This window comes from Aethalodelphis obliquidens, unplaced genomic scaffold (genome assembly GCF_003676395.1).
Source record: "Aethalodelphis obliquidens isolate GAN/ISIS:26980383/991018 unplaced genomic scaffold, ASM367639v1 scaffold5, whole genome shotgun sequence".
Taxonomy (NCBI): domain Eukaryota; kingdom Metazoa; phylum Chordata; class Mammalia; order Artiodactyla; family Delphinidae; genus Aethalodelphis; species Aethalodelphis obliquidens.
The window spans coordinates 57,041,022-57,068,922 of NW_020837949.1; the positions used below are offsets into that span (position 1 = coordinate 57,041,022).

A 27,901-nucleotide genomic window follows, 5' to 3' on the forward strand; every position below is an offset into this window, starting at 1 on the left:
TAGTGTATAGTTATGAAATCAGACGTTGGCCAATTTCTCAGAGGTTGGTGGAGACCTAAATTCATAAGGGCTCTCAACAGTGCCCTTGAGTTTGTTTGCCTCTAATGACATTCTGCATTTTATCTTTCATGACACTTTGCAGAGGAATCCATAGTTTGTATTAACCAGGGTTCTCTTGGTCACAATTCAAATGAACTTAAAACAAAAAATTATTAGCTCACTTAAGCAGAAAGTCCAGGAATGATGCCTTCAGGACCAACTATATCGAGAGTTTCAAATCTTTAACAGTCTGTCTTCCCCTCCATGTCATGTTTCTGTTTGTCTCTTCTCTCTGCATGATGGTCTCTTTACTTTTTGTTACAGTTTCCTCCATGTGGCCAGAGAAGATGGCCACTTGAAACCACAACTTCACACCATCCTGGTTTGACAACCAGTAGAAAGAAAGCAGCATTCTTCTCTACAGCTGTATATGAATCCCAGGCAGGGCTCTCCTTGGCCCTGCTTGCAAAATATGCTTCTCTTTCTATTCAGTGTGTCCAGGGGGAGTACTGGGACTGACCATTACTAAAGCATAACTGATATCTCATCAGGCACATATAGAATGGAGGAAGTATTTTCCAAGGAATCAGAGGGTGGGAGGAGGTTAAGTCTGCTAAACAGTAGAAATTACAGATGCTGCAGTTTGAGGCATAAGTTGTCTTTCATTAGAACTCTTCTGAGGCTAAATATCTAGGTAGCTTATAAGCTCTCTGACATTCTACCATGATTTAATTTGTATGATGGCTAATTTTAAGTGTCAACTTGACTGGGCCATGGGGTGCACAGATATTTTCTTAAACACATTCACTGAGTGAAGCAGATTGCCCTCCCCAGAGTTGGTGGGCCTCATCCAATCTGTTGAAGGCCTGAATAGAACAAAAAACAGAATAAGGGAAAATTCACTCTCTCTGCTTGACTGTCTTTGAGCTGGGACATCCACTTCTTCTGCCTTCAGTGCTCCTGAGTTCATTGGAGCTCCTAGGTCTCCAGATTGCCAAATGCAGATCCTGGGACTTCTTAGACTCCATAATCCCATGAGCACCCCTCCACCCTGTATAAATATGCATTATATATATGTGTGTTATATATATATGTTAACTATATATATATTATATATATACAATTAGGGATATTTGGGTGGCAGAGGGGAGAAGGGGTATCTGGACTGCAAAGTCAAGTTTTATGTCTTATGGCTTAGCTTCACTTTGGGGGATATTTTTTCCCATCTTCAGATTCTAGAAGGTTCACTGCTGTCTTTGGTGGGGTGACTATTAAAAACTAAGTGAGAGATTTTTGTTTTGAGTTTATGCTTCAGAATGCAATTTTAGATATTATACCAGGCAAAAGAATAAACTCTACCAAATAGCATAAAGTGTTGAAAAATTTTCATACCTTCTATATGATGTGATATGATTAAAATTCACATTGCTTTTCCTACGAACTCAGGAGAAACACAGAGGAGAAATCCAACGCATTAATATTCCATGAATACCGGGGATAGGTAAATCTAGCAATTTCCTTTCAACTATGTGCTAGGATTAGAATAATATCATATAGAAAAGACAGTTATGCTTTAAACTTATAACCCATGAAAATGAGTAAATTATAAACTTGGCAAATACATTTTCCAATTTTTAAAAGATGTTTAAAAATGAATTCAGAAGGGCATCAGTGGAAAAATAGAGGAAACAACTCTTGCCTTGTGACAAAATAGGAGATAAATAATTTTAAAATGTTGCAGCGCCATATTACCAATACCTCTTTCATGACTTTTGTTAACATGCCCCTCTTGAATGTGTCTGTATAAAGTTTCTTGTAAGTTTGATCTGAGGATCAGATTTGGTGTCACTTCTAGAATTACACAGGAATGGGTAGAGTTGGCTGATTTGATTTTTCCAGACAGCCTGACTTGTTTTTTTGGGTTTTTTGTTCTCCGTAATAAGAAAAGAAAAAACATACTTTTTGGTTACAAAAGTTAACCATATACCAGAAACATAGGGTGTTATATTTCCTGTTGCAATTTTTAGAACATGGATATACAATTTAATATTTAAGATTCTTAGTTCATCAGGCTAATTACAATTTATATCCATGTACATTGTACTGCAGTTCTAATTAATTGATAGTATACTAGGTAGAACAGTTCTTACCATACTAATTTTGGTCATCAACTGAAATTAAAGATAAAAACAAGCAAACATTGAACTTCCTGAGCAATTACGGAAATGGTATCTGAGTAATAAATCTCAGGTCAAGTGATTAAGCCAATCCAATCCATAAATTGGGGGATTATCTAAATAATTCAAACTGACCTGCCTTTAATTATATAAATGGAATATAGGGACTGATTTTCTCAAATCAGAGTTGCACTCTAATCTTTACTGCCTAAAGTCATACAATTGAATTTGCTTCCCCTTGTACTCTATAGACCTGACTAACCAAGTAGGACTCTGGAGGGCACCTATTTTCATTCAGTGTTTCAGACTCCATAACAATGGTCTTGTCAGTGTAACAAGCTGAAAGAAAAGCATCTTTAAATGCATGCCAGTCCCCTGGATTGCTAAATTGACTGAATTTGATATACTGAAAAATGTCCTCCCTTTTTCCATGTGGGGAAAAGACGGCAGATGACAAACAAAAAGGGCAAGGAACATAAAAAGGGAAGGTTCCTCTCGAACTATCTGGGATGAAAGCTTCCTTGACTGAAGGATTCTGTGGCTAGAAAAGTGAGAGTGAGGCATCCCACATGCCAAGACCCACGTGCACACCCACAAGGAGTTGTTGGTCTTCACTCAGGTGGTACAGGTCTTGAGCAAATTGGATGAACTCTGTTAGGCCAGGAACTCTAGGCTTCTCAAATTAATAGTACATCCCTCTTCCCACTCTCACCCCTCAGCAAATTTTATATACATCTAAGATCAAACGATATCCTTAGATCAACAAGATACAATCAGCTAAATTTTTTTTAACATATAAGAGCTTCGGTTTTTGCTTTGGTTTGTTTAGTTTGGTCATCAATTTTATAAGAACTTCAAGAGAACAGTTAAATAGATAAGTAATATAAAACATAATGTATTGAATGAATTTTTAAAGTTAAACCTGAGATGATGAAGATAGTTTGTAGGTGCGTCATCTCTGGTAAACCTTCATACCCTCGGAAGTGCACATTAACTCTCTGGCCATAAGGAATGTATTGACGGATAAACTGACAAGCACTGGAATAAACTGAAAGATCCCTCTAGTTCTACTCTCAAAGAGAATTATAGGGTTTTGTCTCTAAATCTCACAGCAGAGTGGTACATTTTACATTTGAAAGAGCCACTGGAAGCCTCTACTTCCATGTTCTTACTTTAAAAAAAAGTCCTGATAATGCCTATCTATCTGGCCAATTTCGGGTGCTCCTGTTTGCGTTCTCTCATGTCTACACTAAGATATGAGAAAAACTAAATAGCTTTGAACAATAACTTGGTACTATTCTTTAGTCATTTTGTTTTAAAATAATTTCAGATTTACCAAGGAGTTGCAAAAATAGAATGGAGTTCCCATATACTCTGTCATCCAGTTTTCCCTAATGTCAACATTTTACGTAATTATGATACATTTATCAGAACTAAGAAACTAACATTGGTACAATACTACTAAATTATAGACTTCATTCAGATTTCCCTAGTTATTTCACCAATGGCCTTTTTCTATTCCAGGATCCAATTACATTTAGAGGCTATGAATTTTTGCTTTCCCTTTTTTATAAATAACACAATGGACACAACATTACTATTAAAATTTTTGATCTTTCACGATTATCAAAGGCTATTAATAGCTTCCTATTCTTTTAAAAAATAGTGTTAAATTCTTGCATTAAATAGGCTGAACTGCTTGAAGTCAATAAGAAATTTATTGAGAGAAATTTTAAAACTTGAGTATTGCAAGAAGGTGGGTTTAAAAACAAACTATAGCCATTTCAAGACAGTATACAATCTCTTTCCATCTAGCAAAATCCTTTTCATCTAAGAAATGATTTTCTAATCGGCTAGATCTGATTCACTACAGAAAAGCTCTGAATTTTTGTTAGGAATTTTTCAGCCCACTTACAGCTCACACTAGCCCTCTCTTATGAAACAAATAGATTTTGAGGTGCTTGGAGGCAAGGACCTGTTCTTATCCATTTTTGTATCCTTAACATTGTCTTAAACTTGATAAATATTTGTAGAATTAATGAACATATGAAATTTCCTAGGGTCTTCAGGCTGGAGAGAATTTGAAAACTTGACACTTTCAGGTTAATTAGACTCCAGAGCCTTCACCTCTGACTGCCTTTGGGATGTTTTGGTGTAGATAGTGTCAAAGAGGTTGATAGGTGATGTATTATAGACAGCTTCATGGAAATGTCATGAACCCTTGTAGAATACTTACTGCCAGAAAACTTGCCAAGTTTAAAATGCCTGTTTCTTTTTTCTGAAAGAACAAGAGCCCTTATCTTCTTATGAATGTGCAATCAAAATATTATAGAGAAGCCAAGATATTACATGAAGCTTTGGGCATATCCTGCTTAGTTGTAAGCAATTTCCTGGTAATGAAGGAATCATTCAAAAAGCAATCATTCTGGAGCTCTAAATGCTGATGCGTACAGTGCAGTAGGACCTAATATGCCCAGTGATCACTCTATGATCTCAAAGTACCTGCGTTTTTTGTCATCTTTCCCTCTCAGTTCTGGAAAATGTATTGATAGACTAAATATGTTTGTATATTCTCTTGATATTACATACAAATAGCTGTTTATATATTTTGTATATAAAATATTAACCTGCAGTACCAAAAGAATTTAAGTAGGAATGCCTTCATATAACTGTAAACAAAGAATGCCTGCCAAGCGGGAAAAAATTAATGATTTTTGTTTTGTTTTGTTTTGTTTCTCTTTAAGCCTAAGACACTTGAAAGTCAGAATAGGTTGTTGTCAAGGCTAATTCCAAAATTTAAATCTTGTGGGCATCTGTTTCTTATAAGTCTATCTTGTCCAGGCAGAGTGTCAGCTGTGTTATAGTGTGATCTGGGCCTCATATGTCATATATTGCCCCAAACACTGAGAAGACAGCCATGGGAGAGGGACCATGGGTCCATACTGCTGCTTGAAAGATTGTGGTGTTGGCCGTGACCCTGAAACTCTGGGCTATGCAAGCAGCCAGTCCCATCATTTCTACTCTGTTAGAGGCTGTTCCCAGGGAAGAGTCTACCTGGGATGACTCAGTAGGAGGTGAACATACCAGTTCGCCCATACAGGATCTTAATAAGCATTGTTGGTTTGATTGGTTTTATGTGGTAGAATTCAAAGGAGAACTGGGCATGGTTTAGATCAGGAGCAGACAAACTTTTTCCATGAAGCACTAGATAGTAAATACATTCAGCACTGCAGACATCTCTCAGTACTACTCAACTCTGCCCTTGTCGCTTGAAAGCAGACAGATAATACATAAACAAATGTGTCATTGTGTTCCAATAAAACTATATTTATAAAAATAGGTGAAAGGGGGGTGCATTTGGCCTTGGGCTATACTTTACCAACTTGGTTTAAAATAAAAATACGTTCTGGGTCTTTCCTAGGGCAAACCCACATTTGGAACAAACTTAAATGGATTCAGACTCCTTAGAAGAACACCTATGCTAATCACACCTTGCTGTTTTGCTCTGCATTAACTGCCTCCAGGATCTTATGTCTCAGAAGGAGATTCAGGTTGGATATTTGCAGATGGTCTCCTAACATACAGCTAGCATACTGCATATGAAGGAAGAGTTTATTTTGACTCCTGACATATGTAACTCTGTGCCATTTATTTTAATTATAGGCAGATGATTGATGGTAATGGCTCACTCAAAAATGTTTTTACTTTATTTATGCAGAAACAATGCAAAAAATCAAACCTCAACTTAGCAAGAAATATTTGAGGAATGGGTTTCTACCTTGCCAAATTTTTGGTGAACGTTGGGTTAGTCAGGCTCCCATTTACGTCTCCCATTTATGTTTATGTATAAACCTTACTGGTAAAAATGTTTCTCTCCTGACTTAATGAAATGGCTTCAGCTGGCCTTAAGAAGCAGCATACCGTGACCCTGTTGTACAATCTTTGCTTATTTGCATTTCATTCTGTCCTTGCTTCAACAGCTATTACATACCTTGGTGGGAGGAGAGGAGGAAAAGACTAAGAAGCATATGTAAATCAACCACCCTTAAGTGCAGTAATTAAAAATGGTCATTACGTATATTTAATATAGTCACAAAATCTTTTCTTTCATTTCCAGTGTTAGGAAATGCTTGGGCTGGGTGGAATTGAGACTTCCTTACAAACATTCCAGTGCCTTCCAGGCCGCTGCTATTAGTAGGCAATTACTTGATGGTTTCTATTAATCAATTGGTCAGGTTTAACTTGAAGTCACTTGCTCTTGTGTTCTGTCTCATAACAGTCGGCGTTTGGAATCAATTGCTGAAATGTCTTTTTCCCCCCCTCTGGCAGCAATGGAAATTAATTTGGTTTTCTTTCTGCTGTGCTTATCCTTGTGGAACATTATTTCTTCTTAGGTCTTGACATATTGGTTGCTTGATGCATGACTCCTGCTCAGTCTTCCTCCAGGAGGGCACCTGATCCCGATGAAGAAACGGCCCAGCAAGGTGGCCCAGCAGGTGGCCTAGCAGGTACTGAACCCAAATCCTGGTCTGCTGGCCCTTTGCCCTCCTTGTACTACTTCACCGTAGTTTGGGATGAGAGTCTCAAAGGGGCTGTTGTGCAAATCGTAATTTATATTAAGAGACTCTACATTCTGGTAGGAGGAAGAGAGACTCTGAGATTAGATAGACCTGATTTTGAATTTTGACTCCTCTTATTTGTAGGACTTGGGGCAAGTCATTGATCTTTCTTTACCTCAGTGACTTTTTCTGTAAGACAAGAAACTCTCATCTACCTCATAAATTATTGTCGGTATTAAGAGAACATCCACATGCCAGCATATTTACGTCACCCAGCATGCCAGACACATAGTAGGTTAGTAGGTGCTTCATGATTTTTTACTTCGAAGGAAATGTCTTTCCTACAACCTCAACCCAAAACGAATGGCTGTGACTTTCTGGAGGGATGTCCCCTTCAAGGTCCACTGACTCAAGTAACCTGGGCTGAGTGAAAGGATAGCCTTCTCGGGGCCCTGTGTGCCTGTCACTAGCAGTGACCTAGGGCTTGTGACATAAAGTGTTCATATTTGGAAGCTTCCTGAGGCTGGGCGAGTTTCTGAGGCTTTTGTCTAATGGGCTTTGTGAAATGCTAATAAACACAAAAACTTCTCTATAAACATGTTCCGTGTGGACCCCTGAGGCTACAGTGCCGATGAGCTTATTTTTTTAATGAAAAATAAGATGAACTGCAGGCACCCAATTAGAGAGGCTCAGTCAGATCCCTAGATGCTTTCAAGCCTGGACACAAGAGGCTGGAGCAAGATAAACCATAAGGAGAGAGACACGGAACTTGCCTTTATTCTTAGCAGTGGCTTTGTTTGTCCTCCCTCCAGGCTCAGAGCTGTGCTGCTGGGACTGAACTCATTTCCCAACAAGCTGTTTTTGTTTCTCACTTGCAATGCTCTGTGAATGGACTCTCTGAAAGGCAGGCCTCTTAGTCCCCAGGAGTGCAAAGGGTTTGACAACACAATGAGTAGCAGTGGACGTTTTCCAACTCTCACCTAGATGTCTCTTCCTATTGCAAAAGACATCCCAAAACCTAGAATGGTTCTAATCCAGGAATCTCACCCTTGTCATGTTAACAAAGAGGATGAGACTGGGGAAGTGATGCTTTTTGGGCGCCTTTCTTGCCCACAGTTTACAGCTCAGAGACTACCACCATGTGTGCATATTTTCAGATCAGTTTGTGAGTGATGGAGTGGCAAGCAGATGGGGCAAAACATCAGAATAAAAGTTCTAAGAATAATGATTCTCCTACCTGCAAAGTCACCTTGAAGTGCAGATATATTCATGCATTTCTGAACCAAGGCTGTACCGGTTTAGCACAGAGCCAAAGATTAAGATTAGGGCTGTATCTCTTTAATGACCTAACCAGATCTGTGACGCAGCAGCAGAGTCCTGATTACATGTGTGCCTTCCTTGTCTTCCTGTAATTGTGCTTCCCCTGCTGGCGTCTCCATCAGTTGGTATATCCCACTTTATGCACATTTATGGTATGTTTTTCTTTTGGTCTTTACTTAAGCTTAGAGATAAAGATGTATTTGCTTACCTCTTCTAACTTGGGTCTCAAAGCAGAAGTCTCTGTTCTATCAATTCATCTTCCTTTCCTAATAACCTATTCAGTACAGATACTTACTGTGCACTAATACCAGCCAAACCCTGTACCAAACACTAGGATTCAATGGTGAACAAATCAGACAGACTTTTTACAGCCATAACAAAATAGTCAGATGAATAAGCAGTCATAAACTGTGATCAGCCCCACAGATGAAAAGTACAGGCTATAACAAGAACTGTAGCTGGGTAGCTAATAAAGGCTAATGAGTCAGAGAAGCTCTCCTCAGGAAGTATCCTTTGGACCAAGAACTGAATGATGAATAAGTGCAGCAAGATGATGATCATTCTGGGTTCCAGGAACAGCATGTGCAAAGGCCCTGAATCAAAAGGAAGTTGGCATATAAGAGGAACTGAAAGCAAGAGAATGTGGCCAGTAGACAGAGAACTGGGAAAAAATAGGAGGCAACATTGGAGGGGTTTGTAGGGGGAGAGCACTGGCCATATCAAGTAGCACCAAAGACGTTGTGTTTTTATCTTCAAATCAGTGAGATACCATTGAAAGGCTAATAAGAAGAGAGATGTAAACAGATTTGTTAGTAAAAGATTGTGACTGCAGTATATATACTCGATCAAAGAGGGGAGTGTAGTGGTTTTAAAGTATGTCTACAAATTCTTTGATACTCCTTGCTTCGGGAAATGGAGCCTAATTCTCCCTCCCTTGAGTGTGGATGGATTTAGTGACTGACTCCTAATGAATAGGACATGATGGAAGTGACAGTGCTTAACTTCTAAGGCCAGGTCAAGAAAGACAGTGTGGCCCCCACCACCCTCTTTAATCATTTGCTCTGGTGGAAGCCAGCTGCCATGTCATAAGGAACTAAGACCTTTAGCCAAGAAACTGGGAACTCCTGCCAACAGCCATGTGAGAAGCCAAAGTCTGCAGCAAATCCTTCAGCCTCACTCAAGCCTTCAGATGATTATAGCCCCTGCCAACATCCTGATAACTCAAAGCCAGACCAAGCCAGCTTAGTGACTCCCAGACTCCTGACCCTCAGAAACTGTGTGAGATAATATTTGTCATTTTAAGCAGCTAAAAGTTGGGGTAATTTGTTATGTAGCAATAGATACTACTAAGGTAAAAACAGAAATAGTAGTAGAAAGTTCCTTCGGTAGTCCAGGCAAATGTCTTGACTTAAAGTCATTGCTACTCAAGGCCAACTTCACTTCCTTTTTGTAGGAATACACTGTGGAGACTAGAGAAGAATATATAGGAGCTGAAGCTTATGGCTCTTGAAATATCTCAGTCCAAGTCAGTACCACCATGATGGAGGTGCTACCTGTTATCATAGTTCTGAGCAATTTTCTCACCTAAATGCTTCAAGAGTACAAGCCAGGGTCATTTGTTGAAATGTTTGCATTTCTTTACAAATATATTCTACCAGTGATGTTTCTAAAAAGTGGTTGCTCTCTAATTCATATGTAAATGATTCTCTTGCATATGTTCCTTTATTTCAAGATGCCTAAGATTGTTTGGGGAAGTAGGCAAGATATAGAAGGGAGTAGGATTCCTCTATAAATCGCCAAGGTGAAGGGGCCAATTCCTCTATTTCTGGGTGGATAGGAAGCTATATGAATTAGGCAGTAGGAGAATTCTTCCCAGAAACTTAATCTAGTTGGGGTGTAGTGATCAGAAATGTTTTATGGAAGTCCTTAATTTCCAGTTGGCACATAGGGCATTACTGACTCAAAAAAATTATGATTATATATCCTAAAAGTGGTCTATTAAATCTAAGTTAATTTTTGGTAAAATAAACTTGCCAAGGTCAACATTGTTTATATAAGACAATGACTCTGAATTTCTAAAAACTCAATTAGATGGAAGCTTTCGAGAATAATGATGACCTAGGCTTATTTAGGTGTGTTAGTCTTTATTTTATAATCATTCACTGTGATGATTGAAGTCAGTTGCCTGTTCTCAAGTAAGATTTTAATTAAATTGATAAATCCTCAGGAAGAAATCTATGAAGTGCTTATAGTTACCCCTGAGGTTTTCCTCTGTCAAAAGCCTAGCAATAAATGGTAATTTTAAAATAACTCAAGTTTTTGTGTGTGTTGCTCTAAGACCATATAAGCAAATTTATGGTCTCAGCCATGATGAGTAGTTGGTATCGGACCTACCTTCCCACTTTATATAACTATAAAACCTGTAGAAATCTTATAAAATCACTGTTTGCAGTGATAGGACTGGAGCCAAAGCAGAGCCCCAATCCTTGATTCACCTCACAAGGTGAGTCCCACATATATTAAGGCTTTTTTCCTAGAGACAATTTCCAGGTTGTGGTGCAGGGAAATGGAGCCCAAACAATGAGTGTTAGATGAAAGGCCAAGTACTTTGAAAACATATTCTATAAAAGTATATGCCTTTCAACTCATTTAACTCAATACCAAAAAACAAAACAAAACAATCCTATTAAAAGTGAGCAGAGGATCTGAATATTTTTTTTCAAAGAAGATATACACATGGCCAACAGGTACATGGAAATGTGCTCAACCTCACTAATCATCAGGGAAATGCAAATCAAAACCTCAATGAGATATCACCTCATACCTGTTAGAATGGCTATCATCAAAAAGACAAGAAATAACAAGTGTTGGTGAGGATATACGGAAAAGAGAACCCTATCATACTGTTGGTGGGAATGTAAATTGATAAAGCCACTGTGGAAAACAGTATGGAGGTTCCTCAAAAAATTTAAAATAGAACTACTATATGATCCAGCAATTCCACTTTGGGGTATTTATCCAAAGGAAATGAAAACACTAACTCAAAAAAATATCTGCATCCCCATGTTCATTGCAGAAAAAAAATACACCCTTCATTTAAAGTAGTGTTCTGTTGGACTTAGAAATTGAGACCTGACAATTCACAGGCAAGAGGAAACATTTGCTTCTCCTATTGTGGTATAATATCTTACCAAGCATTTTGTAACCTAAATCTTTTCCTCTTTCACTTTCTACCTTTGACGTCAAGAAGTCTAGAGCTGATGAGTGGGTGGAAACATTGTAGTATATACCGTTCATATCTAGTAAAATCAACCTTTTTCTAGTCTCTAAGAATAATTTATTGCATTGAACTTTGAATTAAGGAGGAACTTAATGTATAATATCTGAATGTAATAGTAGACAAGGCACATCCAAAGGTAACTGGATGAATCAACCTGTTGAATTGGATGCTGAGTATGTCTACCAAGGCGAAGATTTTATACTGACGTACTGAGGAGGAGTTATTCTTCCAGATACTTATCAGCCCAAAGTTTCTGTTTCAACTTGAGATCACTTTTAGGTTGGGATAGTAAGGATAAATCAGTAGCACTGGAGATAGGCTTCACCCTTGAGTGACGTTCACCCCTAATCTGCTGGAGGTATTAAAAGTGTGGTTCATCTTCTTGGAAGTTTTGAGGAAATAATCATTTCTTCTACCTTCAACCTCACACATCTATATTGTGAAAATGCAAAATATACATGAACTTAAAACACAAGACTTAAGAAAGGGAGCCTGTTTGGTGCATACCCCCAACATCCCATAGGCATCTGTGTTTGTTCTTTGCTGCCACTGGGGAGGAAGTGTTTGGGAATGGAGAGCACATGCTGTCCTATTAGGCTGGGATTCAGTCTTGCCTCAGCTTCTCACTAACAGTGTCATTTGGGGAAAGTTGTCTAAAGGCTCTGAGATTTAGTTTACTCATATTTAAAAAGAAGACACTATTATTTACCTCCAGTGTTGCCACAAATTGGAGGGGTACCGTTCCTACCTAGATGGTTGTCTTTCCTCTCTGTTCTTACCCCCTAAATTATGTGAAGTCATTTAGTTATGAGTTAAAAAGGACAAAGAATAGGAGACCAGAGTGTTTCATCACAGACTTGCACTCAGGTTTGCTTCTCAGGGGTTAATTCCTTCACCGCTTCTTTCATCGTGGTGCTGTCATAAAGGCTGGGAAGGAGTCAACCCTGAGAACAAGGCGTGTGTCCCGTGTCTGGCTGCTGCCTAGGGAGCCAGGCCTGGAAAGAGTCTTCAGTTGCCTCTGTCTTCTCAATTTGGTAAAGCTGAGTAAGAGCAATGTGAAGTAGGAAGGCCATCCTGAAGTGCTCACCTGAGTGACTCTACAAGGAGTAGGACCCGAGGGTGCAATGGGGGCCCGGCCAGGGCTGCCCAGGGGTTCTGGTGGAGTAAAGCGAAGAAGGTTAGGGGAGGCGTGGAGGAATGCCAGAGAATCTCTGCAAATGTATGGAGAGAGTTTGGGGTCAGGGGCTAAGTTGCTGTTCTGTCGTCTGGGGCCGTCTGGTGTCTGAGGGTAGCTGTAGGGTGGGAGTGAAGCAGGACCACATGATGGTGTCAGGGAAGCCATCTTTAAGCCAGCCATCTTCCTGGCTTAGAAGAAGGCTCTTCCTGGCTCATTCCGGAAACGAGCCATCTTCCTCCCAGGTGGTTCGTTCATGTGAAAGGTTTTCCCAAGAGGGGACTTTGTAGTGTGGGGACTATTTAAAGAGTAGTTTGTTCAGTGATACCTTCATTTATTCCATTTGTGTAAATATGGAATCTCTATTAATGATTATTTGCTGAATGCAAAGCAAAACCAAGGACACCAAAATGAGGCAAGACCCTAAGATTACCATTTATCCATTCTTCCTTCATTCAGCAATACCTAGCGCCCACCATGTACCAGGCACTGGGAATATCAAGTGAAAAGTTCAATGCTTACCCCTAGGAATATACATTCTACCTAAGATTGTATATATCAAGTCACTCACTTTAAAAAAGTTATGTGAAATTCATATTCTCAGTATTCATTTTTATTAATGTAAAAACATTGTCAACAACTTTTCTTTTTTTCCATCTCCTGATCTGTCAAGAGCTCGGGGACAGCTCTGGCACCATTTTTAAACAATAAAAAAATTTCTTAAATTTTATGTACACATATAATCTTTGGCTTGATTCTAAACCTATTGGATAAGAATTTCTGCTCCGAAGGCCCAGGAAGCTGCTGTTTAACAGATTCCCAATGTGATCTTATGTAACTAAAAATTGAGAACTATAGTCAACTCTCTTTCTGGACATTCTCCCTTATCGTAAGATAGTTGACACCAAGGACTTTAAAAGCAAAAGCAGAAGAGGGCACATCTGCCATGAAATTTCCAAACACAATCTTTCTAAGTATGTGTTGGTGCGTAAATGTATTTGTTTTGACTGATTTTATCAGTGAGGCCAATCCACAAAACAGCCATTTCAATCAAAAAGTCATTTCCTTTTGTTTGTGTTTTAACATTCACCAGCCCGGGGCTTGTCACAGACAAAGGTTACCTGATTACATTACTGTAGCCGGCAGTTGGGAGGCTTCTGTGGGAGCTACAGCGGAGACATCCATCAAAGGGCTTTTCAGTGCGTAGGTCAGTGCTTAATGAAAGTGTCAGTGGCTTTCACTGAAAGTTTATCTTGATTCCTGTTAACACTCTTGGTAATAAACTTCACACACTCCCTCGATAAATGTTCTTCCTAAATTTTTAAGTAGGCAAAGGTAATCAATTCTAAGAAGACCAAGTGCACTTTTTGAGGGGTCGGGTGGGAGGGATCCAGAAGCCTTTTTAGCTGGCTTTTGAAAGAAAGCACAGGGAAACTGGAGTGTGCTGGTGTTTACAGCCTGGTTCTCAGAGTCAGAGGGTGCAAACTCACTCTCACACTTACCAGGCTATTTCGGGCAACTTTGTTCAGCATGGCTAAGCCATAGTTTTCTCGTATGTAAAAGGGAGGGAATAATCACTACCACTTATTGACTGTCTGTTATGTACCAGGTCCACTCCTGAGCATTTGACACATATTCATTCATTTAGTCCTCACAATGATGCTGTAATGGAGATGATAATATAAACCCTATTTTACAGATGATCTATCTGGGGAACAGAAAACAACTTCGTAGAGTTTTTGAGAGCATTAACTATTATACTATTTGGAATGCTTAGCATAGAGTTTGATACTTATAAATGCTAAGTAAAGATTTCCATTAATATGAATTGATTATAGTAGCCTTGTTTTTCCTTTTTAACCCCTCTCCAGTAGTTATTTCAAAACTCACATCCTCTTTGGTCTGGACCCTTGGGCCAGCCTGTTAGTTAGGATGTATCGTCTGAATGCAACATGGTGCTCACTCTTCACACTTCAGAAGAATACACTGAGCTTCTTAAGTTTGTTCCAGGAGAGAATACTCTTTATTTCCCCAGTATGTGATCCTGACTCATGATACTGGGCAAGACCAGAAAGCACACACCACCAAGGAGAGGTTTAATCCAAAACATTACTAATCAGTCGTTTGGATTACTTCCAAGGGGCACCTAGCAGGTGCTTTGGCTGCATTGATGCACTTTGGACAGCTGATCCAAATGTGAGTTCCTTGATTGGTTGCCCTCAGAAGGGTAGAGCAAGAGGCAGTGTGGTGCAGGAAAAGAGTCAAATCTCTGTCAGGTACTGGGGAGACGAGGCAGAGCTGGAGCTGAATCCTGATCGCTTTCCCTCCACTCAAGAGTCCTGTGATCTGGGGCAACCTAGCTCAAGTACTTAAACTAGAATTACCTCATAGGGCTATTTTGAGAAAGTAAACGAGAGAGTATAGAAAGCTCCTAGTGAAGTATATAAATACAACTGAAATATAAAGTTTATTTTTATTATCACTAATGTTTAGATACCCTAGATAGGAGGAATAGCCTAAACCTATGACCAGGCAGCCAGCATAGAGAGAGATTACAGAGGTATGAACTCTAGTCAGGCTGGTGTATGACTGAGTAGCATACAGAAAATTCTTTTATTGAACCAGTAAATGCTGAGGCTTTTGCATATGGGGAAGCAGGGACTGTATCTAAAGACAAGCCCTATTCCAGTTTTCTTTGAAAACATGGGGTCACTGATACAATTTGCTAGCTGCCTTGGTAGAGTGCTTTGAGGGTAGCTACACAGAAAAATAAGTTCCTTCAGAATGGGAATGGAATGAAAGCTGTGGTTGCCAAAGTTGTGGGAACTTGTTCTCAGCCTCCTGAAATCTCCTAGGGGTATTGACAAGACCTCCAATGGCATGTCTGCATGGTATTCCAGAGGAGCTAGGCCCTAGAACAAAGGCTCCCAGCCCCAGGAATGGTGTGGGACCCCAGGTCTGCCACAGAATGGCAGAATCACCAGAACTAAATGGGCCTCCTGGATTTCTCAGTGGTAACCAGAGCGGGCTGAAAACCTAAGATGACTTCCCAATACTTCCAGGTTTTCTAGAATTAACTCTCACCCGTGATTCAATCAAAGACCCTTGTAAAACTGTGGGGAGAGGAGGTCCTAAGATTGCCTCCGATTGGATTCACTGCCAACTTGGTAAGATGTGGAATGAACAAAAAATATACAATGTTTCCTACACACCCAATTACAGCGCAAGATTCATATTTGCTGCATATGTTAGACAGACAGTTTTTGAGATCCCTTGTTGAAATCACAGGGAGATTAAACATAAAGTAAAACTGCACTATCTAGAGTTCTTTTTCCCTTCACGAAAAGCTCCATTGAGTCCCATCTGAAAGCTGGGACCTACGTGCTTCTGCTTGAAATCCAGGATGTAGAGCCAGTTTGTATCAATACCTCTAGCACAGTGGTTTACAAACTTGAACATGCGTCAGAATCACCTGGGGAGCTTATTAAAACGAATGTTGCTAGGCTTCTCTCCTAGAGTTTCTAATCCAGTCAGTCTAATGCTGTCAGACAGTTTTCATTTCTAGTAAGTTCCCATATGATACCCATCCTGCTGGTCCAGGGAGTCTACTCTGAAAACCACCCCTACAGAAGGCAGCCTAACAGATTCTGGGTTTGGATTTTCTTTCAACCTAATTTTTAGAGGAAATGCCTTTCTTATGTAGCATGAATTTATATTCTTACTGTCCCCTATCCCCACCATCCATAATTCTGCACAATGCTTGTTACAAAAATGTAGGAAAATGAAGTAAAATATAGGAAGAGAGTAACAAGAATAACCCAAGATCCTGCCACCCAAAGATAATACTGTAAACATTTGGTATTTCTTTTTTTTTTCCCCCTAATCCTGTGGTTGCACTTGTATGAATGAGGACTCATTCTACCTCAGGTGACTGATAATCTGACTCAAATGGAGCTTAAACATAAAAGAGAGTTCATTGGTTCTCAGTGCTAAAAGATCCAAGAGTAGGGCCAGCTTCAGGCCAGGCTGGATCAGGATATCCTCACTGTCCCCAGGTACAGACCCTCTCCAGGCCTCAGCTTCATTCTCGGGCTGCAGGATGCCATCCATGGCTTAGCTATTCTGAACTGAAAATTTCTTTTTTTTAATGCCCATTTTTCTTTTTTCATTTTCTCTTTCTTTCTTTTTTTATTTTTGGCTGTGTCAGGTCTTAGTTGCAGCATGCGGGCTTCTCTCTAGTTGTGGCGTGTGGAAGGCAGATTCTTTGTGTGTGTGTGTGTGTGTGTGTGTATTTAAATTAGTATACACATTTTTAATCTGAAAAGGCATATGTCTCTTTAAACAGTTAATAAACATATTTTGCTTCTTAGCTGCACTCAAGAAATAGTATTTGAGTACAGTAAATCCTTTCAAAGGAAGGTAGCACTTAAGTAAATTGTTATCAACCAAAAGAGTCAACCAGACTGAGCTGACTGATACCTTGTTTAGGGAACAGAAATCAGATGGCTAAAGGCCTTTATGGCTATTGTGCCTGCTTGTAAGTGGTACAAGGCAAGGATTCACTGTTTTGTTGGGTGGGTGTAGAGAGATTATTTTCCATCCCTGTATGGCTTGAAGCTCTCTGACGGTGGTGGCATTTTGAAACCTAGAAATAACTTTAAAAACCTGCCATCTGAACTTGTGGAAAGTAATAGGCTTCAGTACAGCAGGGACATGCTATGAATTTAACAACCAGCACAATTGGTGCCAGCCCCACGCTACCCCACCTCACAGGCCCTTCTTTTTTATTTCTAGGCCTCAATTTGAGGCCAAAGAAGCTCAGTCTGATGCATAACCTGGTTCAGCTGTCCTCTTCAGACATTCATGCCTGTAGCTGTCCAAATTGTTCTGTAGTTCTTTCTTCAAAACCCGATTTCTCTTCGTATACCCCAGCTGAGCTCAAACAAAGAGCACCAGATGACATATTTCTACAAACATAGCATGTTTGTGTTGTTGTAAATATCTACAAAGACCAAGAAAGTTAAACCAAACTTTGCAAAACCAGAGGTGCTACCAAGAGAAAGCCACTCCAGTCACCTGACAAAAGAAGGAAATGAGATTTGCCAAAGATAATGAAGAGAGAGCTCACATTTCCCCTCCTTGACATTCTATAGCCAGAGGAAAATGCAATACTGTGATGGACTCTATGCGTCTTAGAAGATGATGGACTCCAGTTAGATGCCTATTAAGGCAATTAGGGTTGCTTTATGCTTAATTCTAAATCAAAGGAAACAACTATTGTATTTATTATTGACCGGGGTTACTTCATATTGAAATCATCTTCAGATACCATTTTGCTTATATTTCCCATTATATTTGGAGATTTTCACAAAGTTTCACTCTCAGAAACAGATGCATGTACTCGGCTTAAAAAATGAAATGTTTCCAATTTCACTCGTTACTGATATAATATTTATATAGTAGAATTCCCCCCCACCCAATTAATCGTGCTGTGTGAGTGTTTGATCTAGGGATCCCCTTTAGGAAATAGAGGAGAAATATATATGAGTGAGGTCAATGGGTGTATGTGGCAGATAAGAAAGACGCATTTGACAGAGCACAAGAAAATATATTCAGTCACAACTGGAACACTAGGGAAAAATAGAACTTTTGCCTAGTGGAGGAGAATGGCTTAGAGGGAGAACTGGTATATCCTTTATATTAAAAAAATTCTCTGCATTATATATGCTTTTTTTTTCCCCCCCTGGGGAAGGTGGATTCTTTACCGCTAGACCAACCAGGAAGTCCCTCATGCCCATTTTTCACATCAGGGTTTGTGATAGCACTAGATAAAATTATGGCACTCTTCTCTCACATTTTAATGCTTAAAGTTTTTTAATTTGTGTTTTTCAAATTTTACTGTTAAAGGGAACTCTGAACTTGTCTCTTTAGTAGCCTTAAGTATTATACATTGAACTTAAGAGTCCTAGGGTTCAAATCAGCATAGGAAAGCAGAGATTGGAATTTGTGATATATATATATACCATCATTTTATTTTCTTCAAATACAACCTACCCAAGTCTCTTATCTGAGTTGGTTTTAGAAAGCCATTTTGTGTGACAAATTGTATCCAATTTTTTCTTGCACCCTGTAGATATTTTTTCATGGACTGATGAACAGAGTATAGAATCTGTTATAGAAATTAAATAGTGTAGTGGGTAAAAGCATGGGCTTTGCTGACAGATATACCTCGGTTCAAATTTCAGCTCTGTTCCTTCATAAATAAGGGGTGACCTCAGGCAAGTCAATTTTTCCTCTTTGAGCTTCAGTTTTTTCACCAAGTAAGAGATAATGCCTGTACTTTGGGCTGTTGTGAGGGCTGATTTAGATGATGTTAATAGTAATAAGCATTCTAAATAGAAACTGTGGTTATTTCTTACAGATGATCATTTTTCCAAATCTTTTAGCCCCTTCTACAACTCAACTTCATAGTTTAGAAATGAAAAGGTCAGTGGAAAATTAGAGAAAAAAATTTTATTTGGGCATACTGGATATTACAAGAAAGTGCTATTCACAAACTACATGGTTTTCACTTGTTATGGTAAAGTAGATGTGTTTTCTTAGTGTTTACTCTTATTTTAGTGTTTGTCTGAATCCATATTAGCTAAGAGAATTCACACAGTTCAAGGAAATATCACAGGACTGGAGAGGACTTTTTTCCAGCCACATAGATCATATTAGTATACTGGGTTAACATCAATACACATGAAACCATTTGGATAACATCTCTCTCTACAAACACAGAATATTCATGGTATAAAAGTATTTGCAGCTTGGGTGAGACAAACCTGGCAAATATATGTAGTGAAATGCAGTGAAATCATTTGTGCCAATTTTTTATAGCTTTTATCTTTTAAATGCAGTTCATAACATATTTCTCAGGCTTTAGTTCTATGTCATGTGAACCTAAATGAAGGCGTTCAGATGGAGTACAGCAAATAAAAGAAAATGACTCTGGTTCACCTAAGACAAAACCAGATGTTTGTGTTGGGAGGGGCAAAAAAATTGAAATTGATTGGCAGGGTATGGGGTAGCTCACTGAATAAAAGAAAGTGGATGAAACAGATCAGGAGGGAACAAGAAGCAGAAGAGCTCAGGTATCCTGTTCAGCAGGCTGACTCTCCTGGGTGCCGACTGCTTCTCCATCTGTAAGTCATTCTGCTCAAGAGATAAGGGTCCCTCTCCCTTGTCTGGCTCAGGTCAAGAACTCATCTATTGTCAGGAGAGAGCAGGGAACCATGATTGACAGTTCCACCTGTGCCACTGCTGCATACAATTTGTGGTGGTTAGAGGGACTCTCCCCCACCCAAATAGCCTGCTGTTACCACACATAAAAGTAATGGATGCAAAAAGAATGTAGCTTACTAGTACAAAAAGCATATAAATATATTTGTTTACATTTGTTCATTTAATTTGAAAGAAAAGATGCTATAGGCTTAAAATAACAGCCAAAAGCATCTTAAAAATATAACTCTAGCCCACAATTTATCCAAATTCTTAAGCCAGCATGCTATGCACATTGAATTATCCAAAAGTTAGTATTTAATGTAAATATCCAAGATGGCAACATAAAACTCATTAAAAGGAATAATGTTCATTTGAAAAGTTAATTTATTTGCATCCAATGCAATAGCTATTTTGGTGTTCACTTTTAATAGCAGCAGCAATAAAAACTTTGGCAATCCTGCTAATTTATTGAAAGTGATGCCTAGTAAATATTTAATACAGCCCCAAACATTTTAATCCACTTTCCATTAATATTTTACTTGACAGTTTTTCTCTCATATAATCAGTTTAATATTTTTAATGCTTAATATTTTAATTGGTCTTCAATTTGGAGAGATGGAATAGGAATTTAAGCTTAAGATATGAAATTATATCTATAAGCTGAAGAAAAAGTTAAAAATCTGTAAACCCCTCAGGAAATGGAAAATTACTCTATTCTAAAATGTATGCCATAAATTTTATATTAAATGAACACTGAATCATAAATGTTTCTTCTTTCACATCTTTAATATTCAACAATTATGTCTCTCCTTAATATCTTTGGCATTAAATTTAATTGACCTTGGTTTGTGTCAATTAGAAGCACTTGTATTATTTATGGGTTTTTTATGAATTGTCTTTATCAGGTCTGTAGGGCTTCAGGCCACTTGCTTATTCATCACCTTCTTCATCAAATCCCCATCTTAAAACAGTGGGATTTTTGAAATAGTTTCTAATACAATAAAACATCTACTTGATGCCTATATTTTCAAATAAGCGGCAAACATTTTCTGTAAAGGACCAAATAGTAAATATTTTAGGCTTTGTAGGCTACGTGCTGTCTCTGTCACCTCCTTTTCTTTCTAATAACCTTTTAAAATGTAAAAACTCTCCTTAGCTGAAGGACTGTACAAAAGCAGGCTGCAGATTACATTGGGGCCATAGCCTTAGTTTTCAAACTCCTGCACACACCCTTTCATTTTATAAAACATTGTAATACAGAAGGCTATAAGATATGTTTGTAAAAGTAAATAGTAATTTTGAAGTAAACTACCATAATAATCATCATTTAATTCAAGAAGTGGAATGTTGTAACCAAGGCCTCAAAATCTCCCTCTTTGCCCCTTGCAGAATTAATAGCATCTTTGGACATTGTCCTTCATTCATTTATTTTTATCTTTTCAGGAAATTTTTTAGTTGAATTCCTTTTAAAATTCAGTCCGTTCATCTAAAGATATTTAATAAGGATATTTTGTGCTCCAAGCATTCTTCTAGACTCTTGAGGAGCTTGTAGTGATGAAGGTAAGTATTGCATACATAAGGAAATAACACAAATTTAATACTAGCTGAAGGTGGGAAATGATGGTGGCTTGAAGATAATATGATAAGTGTTGGGATATATTTTTAAAATAGTGCCATGAGACTTACTGATGGATTACGTGTGAAATGTATATGAGAGAGAAATCAAAGATGATGAAAATTTTGACCTGAGAAGTTGAGTAGGTGGTGATGCCATTTCATATGATGAGGAAGACTCTGAGAGGGGCAGGTTCTATAGCAAAACTCAGTAGTTATATTTGGGCCATGTTAAGTTTCATACTTCTTAGATACCCCAATGGAAATTTCAGTAGACACTAAGATGTTCAAGTCTGGAGCCAGAGAGCTGGATGAAGTCACCCACAGAAATAGTAGATAATAAAAGTAAATAAGGAAGAGATGAGGATCCAGGAGCAAGCCCTGGAGAATTGAAACAACTGGAAGTCTACTGGAAGAGGAAGAGTCAAAGGGGGATGGTAAAACATGCCAAGTCATGTCAGGTAAAACACTGGATGGATGTGAGGGGATCCTGGAAACGTTGGGAAGAAAGGAAAGGGAGTTCAACCAAGATTTTAAAAAAAGAAAAAAAACAGGAACAAGAACTCTAAGAGGTTGAGCAAATTGAACACCTTGCTTTTGGCAAGATATTCTTTATGATCTTGATAGTAGCCACTGTGGAAGAGTGGTAAGGATAAAAACCAGTAACCGGGTTGGAATGAACTGAGCAGAATGGTAGATGCACCCTTCAGAGGAGTTTGCAGTGAGGGAGCCAAGATAAGGTACTAGCTGAAGGGACATTTTTTTTCCCCAAAATCGGTAATATTACATGAGCTTATATATAATTTAAAAACAGAAACGACACTCCAAGAAATGTCTTAGTGATATCACCGTAACTCTGTATCAGCTATCTGAGGCTGCATAACAAATCACTTCAAATCTTGCTGGTATAAAACAAGCATTTATTATGCTCAAAGACTTTGTGGGCTGTCAACTTGGATAGAGTACATTCAGGAAGGTTTGTCTATACTCTACAACAGGGATTGGCAAACGTTTTCTGTAAAGAGCCAAATAGTAAATATTCTAGGCTTTGCAAATCCAGTAGTCACTGTCACAACAACTCAACTCAGCCATTAGAGCAGGAAAACAGCCACAGACAATACATAAAGGAAAGAGGTGGCTGCATGCCAATAAAACTTTCCTTAAAAAAAATATAGGTGTGGGCTGGACTTGGTCTGCAGGTCCTAGTTGGTAGACTCCTGGCCCAGAATGTCTGAGACCACATCTGGAAGACAAGATGTGAAGACTTGGGGGCTCAGGGTGGGGACTTGCCACCTGGGGCGGGAATGCCGCCGCTCCTCAGGCATCTCTTTCCATTTCAGTGTGGTGACCTTTCCACGGGATCCCTCAAGCGTGGCACTTCAGTTAGTTACACTCTGAAAATGGCTGCTTAGGGCTTGAAAGTGAGCCTCGCAGGAAAAACTGGCAGAATCTGCATGGCTTTTTCTTACCTAGCCTTGGAGGTCATGGAATGTCACTTCTGCTGTATTTCATTAGTTGATGTAGTCACAAAGGTCCACCGAGGTTCTAGGAGAGAAAAAGGAAGAAAAGTTTTCTCTTACTGGGAGGAACGTTAAAATTTATGGACATGTCTAAAACCACCATACTTTTCTAAGAAATAACCAAAAGGTCAAGAGACTTTTTTTTTTTCAGAAGGAAAATTTGAAGTTTCATAATGGCTCGGATGATTCCAAAATTTATGTTAAAAGTAGAGAATTGTGGTCACACTGTCATATTGTACTTTTCTTTGGAATGGTACTGAAGAAAAAAATGGCTCCTTATGTAATTCAACTATTATAGTGCTTAACTGCATTCAGACTGCCTGTTTTACTAAAAAGAGGAAACACGTTATTGGCTTTATCTTTTGGGTGTGTAGATTTAACGTCAGTTGACATTTTGTGGTTTTGGTTTGTCCACTGAGCATGAGAATGGATATCTTACTCTCAGAAAGGTAAATAAGTCTATTTGGGCATCTATGGTAGGCTGAATAATGGCCCCAAAGATATCTGCATCCTGGAACCTGTGAATGAGCCTTTATATGACCAAAGGAACTTTGCAGATGAGATTAAGGATCTTGAGATGGAGACGTTATCCTGGATTATCCAGAGGGGCCTTAAGCATAATCCTAAGTGTCCTTAAACGAGAGAGGCTGAGGGAGATTTGACTAGAAGAGAAAGAGAGGTGATGAGGTGTCGTTTTAAGCCACCAAGTGGGTGGTAATGTGTTATAGCAGCCATAGGAGACTAAGGAATCCTCTTATAAAAGTTCATGGAATATTTGGTTGACACAGTTGTTTGCACATGACATAAACTGAGATGACTTAGGAGTTTTCTATAATTCTATGACGGTTAAAATGAAACTGTAGGGCTTCCCTGGTGGCGCAGTGGTTGAGAGTCCGCCTGCCGATGCAGGGGACGCGGGTTCATGCCCCGGTCTGGAAAGATCCCACATGCCGTGGAGCAGCTGGTCCTGTGAGCCATGGCTGCTGGGCCTGCGCGTCCGGAGCCTGTGCTCTGCAACGGGAGAGGTCACGACAGTGAGAGGCCCGCGTACTGCAAAAAAAAAAGAAAAGAAAAGAAACTAAGTGGAGTGCCTGTTCATGGTAGTTGCCCATTAGATATAAGTTAAATAAGATATACGTTAACTAAATGATTAGAAAGTAGAAGAGAATAAAGGCATGAAACCAGAAGGTGGAACTGGTAAAAGCCACATGAAGGAAAGGGCACAGTGAAGCAGAGTTGAAGTTGAAAGGCCCATGAGAGACTGAAGGGTGGATCTCGGGGTCCACTAGAAGCAGGACTAGGCTGCCTTCCCCCAGTACTTGAATCAAGCCCCCGTTGTGGGATGGAAGGATAAGGTGTGGCGTTTATTCATTCAGCCCTGAGGACGCATCGTGTCCCAAGGCTGTGCTCCTCCTGGACCCCTAGTGGGTAGCGGACTGTCTCCAGTCCCCAGTGCCCAGACCAGGCAAGGTTGGTCCCAATGAGTACACGTGGAGGGCAGAGTCCGCCCGCGTATCCTCACAAATTGAAAGTTGTTTCAATTTCTTTTTAAATAGGAATATGTCAAATGCCAGATTTTAATGCTTTGAAGATATTTTTACATCTTAGCTAATAAAAAGCTAAAGATTCAAGGGGAAAACATTCAGGTTCATAATGCTTAGGCGCCTTACTGAATCTTTGTTTATATCATGTCTATTCCAACTGTCCCCTAGAAGCAGCAAAGCAGAAGGCTCACGAGCATGGATTCTGGAGCAGGAACCTGGGTTTGAATCCTAGATTTTTCACTAATTAGATTTGTGACTTTGGACAGAAATCACGTACCCTCTGTGTGCCTCAACTCCCTCATCTGCCAAATAGGAAAAATAATAGCGTCTACGTCACAGGTTCTCGTAAGAACTGAAAAGGCTGACCATTGTAAAACACTGACAGTATCAGCCCACGCTAAGGGCTACATGTTTGTTGAATTAAAGTATTAAAAACTTCTTTAAGACCCCGAAGTTCCTAAGAAAGCACATTCATACTCTGTAAATTGCTTAACTTTTTCAGAGGACGTTTTCCTGTTAGATATTTTCCGTGCTTACTTTCCAAGAGTCCCCATGACGAACTTCCACTTACCGTTCAACAAATGCAGACAGAGCGCCATCTGTGAAAGCCAAGTGAACCCATATGTTGCATGAGTGTCAGTAATAGGGACAGTAAGGGCTTCACAATCTGTGAGGGAGAAGAAAGCTCATGAATGCAATCGGAAATGAGATACTCCTTCTGCCATTTGTAAATCACTTCAAACCCTTTCAGACTGAAATAAGTGCTGGGTATGTGAATCACAGCTATCGCCTCAGTGTGGAGAGGTGAAACATGTACTGGCTTTGCCAGTTGGACAGAACTGCATTCAAATCCTGACCTAATCCTTACTATTGACATAACAAGCAAGTTCATTCAACTTTCTTAACCTAAAAGGGAAAACTTTGCAACTTTGGCTGAATCCTAAAACAGATACCTAGATGCAGTCCAGTCATTTAGTGAATCATACCTATCCTTGGCTAAACATAGCAAGGATGTTTGTAGTTTGGTGCTTAGAAATTGGAGCACCTATGGCCTTTGTCAGTGAGGAAAAGGAAAGCAGTGCTACCTCAAGCCTGTCTTTCTGCCTTAACTTTTGTTTAGCCTTTTAGAAATTGAGAGCATTCAGGCATTTCCTCTGGCACATAGTAAAGAGAAAGGACATAAACACTTTTTAACCTTTCCAGTGAGAGTGGATGTGTAACACACAAAAGGACAGTGGCAGGTTAGACAGCCCTTTCCAGGTGCAAGGTCCCAGGCACTCATCTCAGATTTCATTCCCTGCTGCTCCCACCATTGACCCCAAAGGAGGAACTGACTCTGCAAATGGCTAAAATCATAGTCATCCTCTTCATTTCCTGTGTGACCATCCCACTCTCCCCACAAATAATCCCACAGCCACATCAGCCAGTGTCAGGGTCCCAGGTTTATCTCACTTCTGAGGAAAGTGATGCCTGAGAGAAAGGGCTTTTTATTTGTCTTTTAATTTTGGCTTCTTCTTAAATGAGACAGCTTTTTAGAAAGATTTTCACAGTATCAGGTTAGTTATCTAAACCTTTGTGACTTTACCCTGTATGTAAAGGAACAGGGAAGGGGGCTGGATTAGCATGATTTTGCTATGGTACATCTCATTTTTTATTTAGTTTATATATTCTGTGTTATGAGCTGTATGTGGAACAAATAGGTGTAGGACATGCATTATTATCCGTATTTTATGGATAAGAAAACAGAGAGGAAAGGCAGGTTAAATGATTTGCTTATGGTCACAAAACTTATTAGTAACCAACCCAGAACAAGAACCTAGGACTTATAACTACAAGTCCCGGGCTGTTTTTCTTTGCCCAACACCCTTGGTAATCAACATAATTGAAATCTATTTGGAGGTAAGTGGCTACAACAAAATAAATTCTGTTTTTTTTTTTTTGCGGTACGCGGGCCCCTCACTTCTGTGGCCTCTCCCATTGCGGAGCACAGGCTCCGGACGCGCAGGCCCAGCGGCCACGGCCCACGGGCCCAGCCGCTCCACGGCACGCGGGATCCTCCCGGACCGGGGCACGATCCCGCGCCCCCTGCATCAGCAGGCAGAACCCAACCACTGCACCACCAGGGAAGCCCAACAAAATAAATTCTTGTTCCTTTTGTTGGGTGACTTTGATTTGACTTAGATATTAAATTTTCTTGAGAAAGTCTCACTGTATTATTTGGTTATGTCTATTCTGATTTTTTTTTTTTTTGACAATACTTATGGCTTTGAGACTGCTGATTTACATTAAGGGAGATAGCTTTGATAGCTATCAAAGTGGGAGTCACCCAGGTGAATCTGGGTCACCTGTGGAATTCAGACGCAAGACCAGATAAACACTTTAAGTATGCAAAGAATGGAGGGAGCTGAAGGGAGACCAAATGATTTACTTTACTCTTGGTTTTCCCTAGAGGAAGAGGAATCCTTCCCATTTTAGACCTAAGATGGATCCCAGCTGTCAAGGTTAGAGAACCATCCTGCCTGCTTCTTTCCAACAGTGTAATTTACTCTCTTCTTTATTCCACTTTGTCTTGTTCTACTGAATAAGTGACATTTCCTTTGGTATTGTTCTAATATCCAAGGACCAACTCACAGTGATATAAACTGGTGAGTGACCTTGAGCCCAGAGGTCTGGTGGCTCATTCCCTGTATCTAAATCAGGGGATAACATTGATATGGCCCTTAATCTCCTCTACTCTCCAGGGAAGACCCTAAACTTCCGAGTAGTAGGTAAGTAGGAAAGCAAATGAGGAATCTTGGAAAATTCTGAATTCCCGAAGCCACACCACTGTATTCTCCCATCACTTGTTTCCTTGGGTCTGCCCCCAGAAAAGTGTGTCCTTCTTAGGATTACAATAACACTTTCCATCCCATGAAAGTAAGACTTGGGAGACAGAACGTTGCTATACTGTTTGGGGAAACTTTGCCTAGTAGTTGGTTGGCTTTTGTTTTGTTTTGAAGCCTGAGGTGGCTGATGAGGGGTGAATGAATAAATGTTAATGTCATAAACTATCCTGCGATAGATTATTAACTGATTATAATAAATTTTCCCAGGGGGTCTAAATTCCCCAGGAAACTCTGTCCAGGATTTCTCAACTCTTTTGAGACACCATCCAAAAATGGTGACCTGGATAAAAGAACTCAAGAGCTCCATGCAAGTCTTCTGGATGCAGCTCAATTCATATTCTGCTAAAGCTGGTTGATATTTTAAAAAGCCCAGCCCCATGATAAGGGTTTTGGAATTTTTTCACTATTCATATCTCATTATATGGTAAGAATAAGGCAGAAACTGACTAAGAGAAATACACTCTAGAGCCTGGTTGGTGGAGCCAGAGAAAGATGTCATTTCCTAAGAAACAGACAGTAAGAG

At 39.5% G+C, this 27,901-nt stretch overlaps 1 long non-coding RNA gene across 1 annotated transcript in view; it reads left to right on the plus strand.

The window, feature by feature from the left end:
- The window catches only part of LOC113618378 (uncharacterized), a 135,005-nt gene that overhangs the window by 17,474 nt on the left and 89,630 nt on the right, over positions 1–27,901 (plus strand). The window contains exon 4 of the long non-coding RNA XR_003431994.1: positions 6,611–6,724. This is a non-coding gene — a long non-coding RNA (uncharacterized LOC113618378). The remainder of the gene's footprint in view (positions 1–6,610; positions 6,725–27,901) is intronic.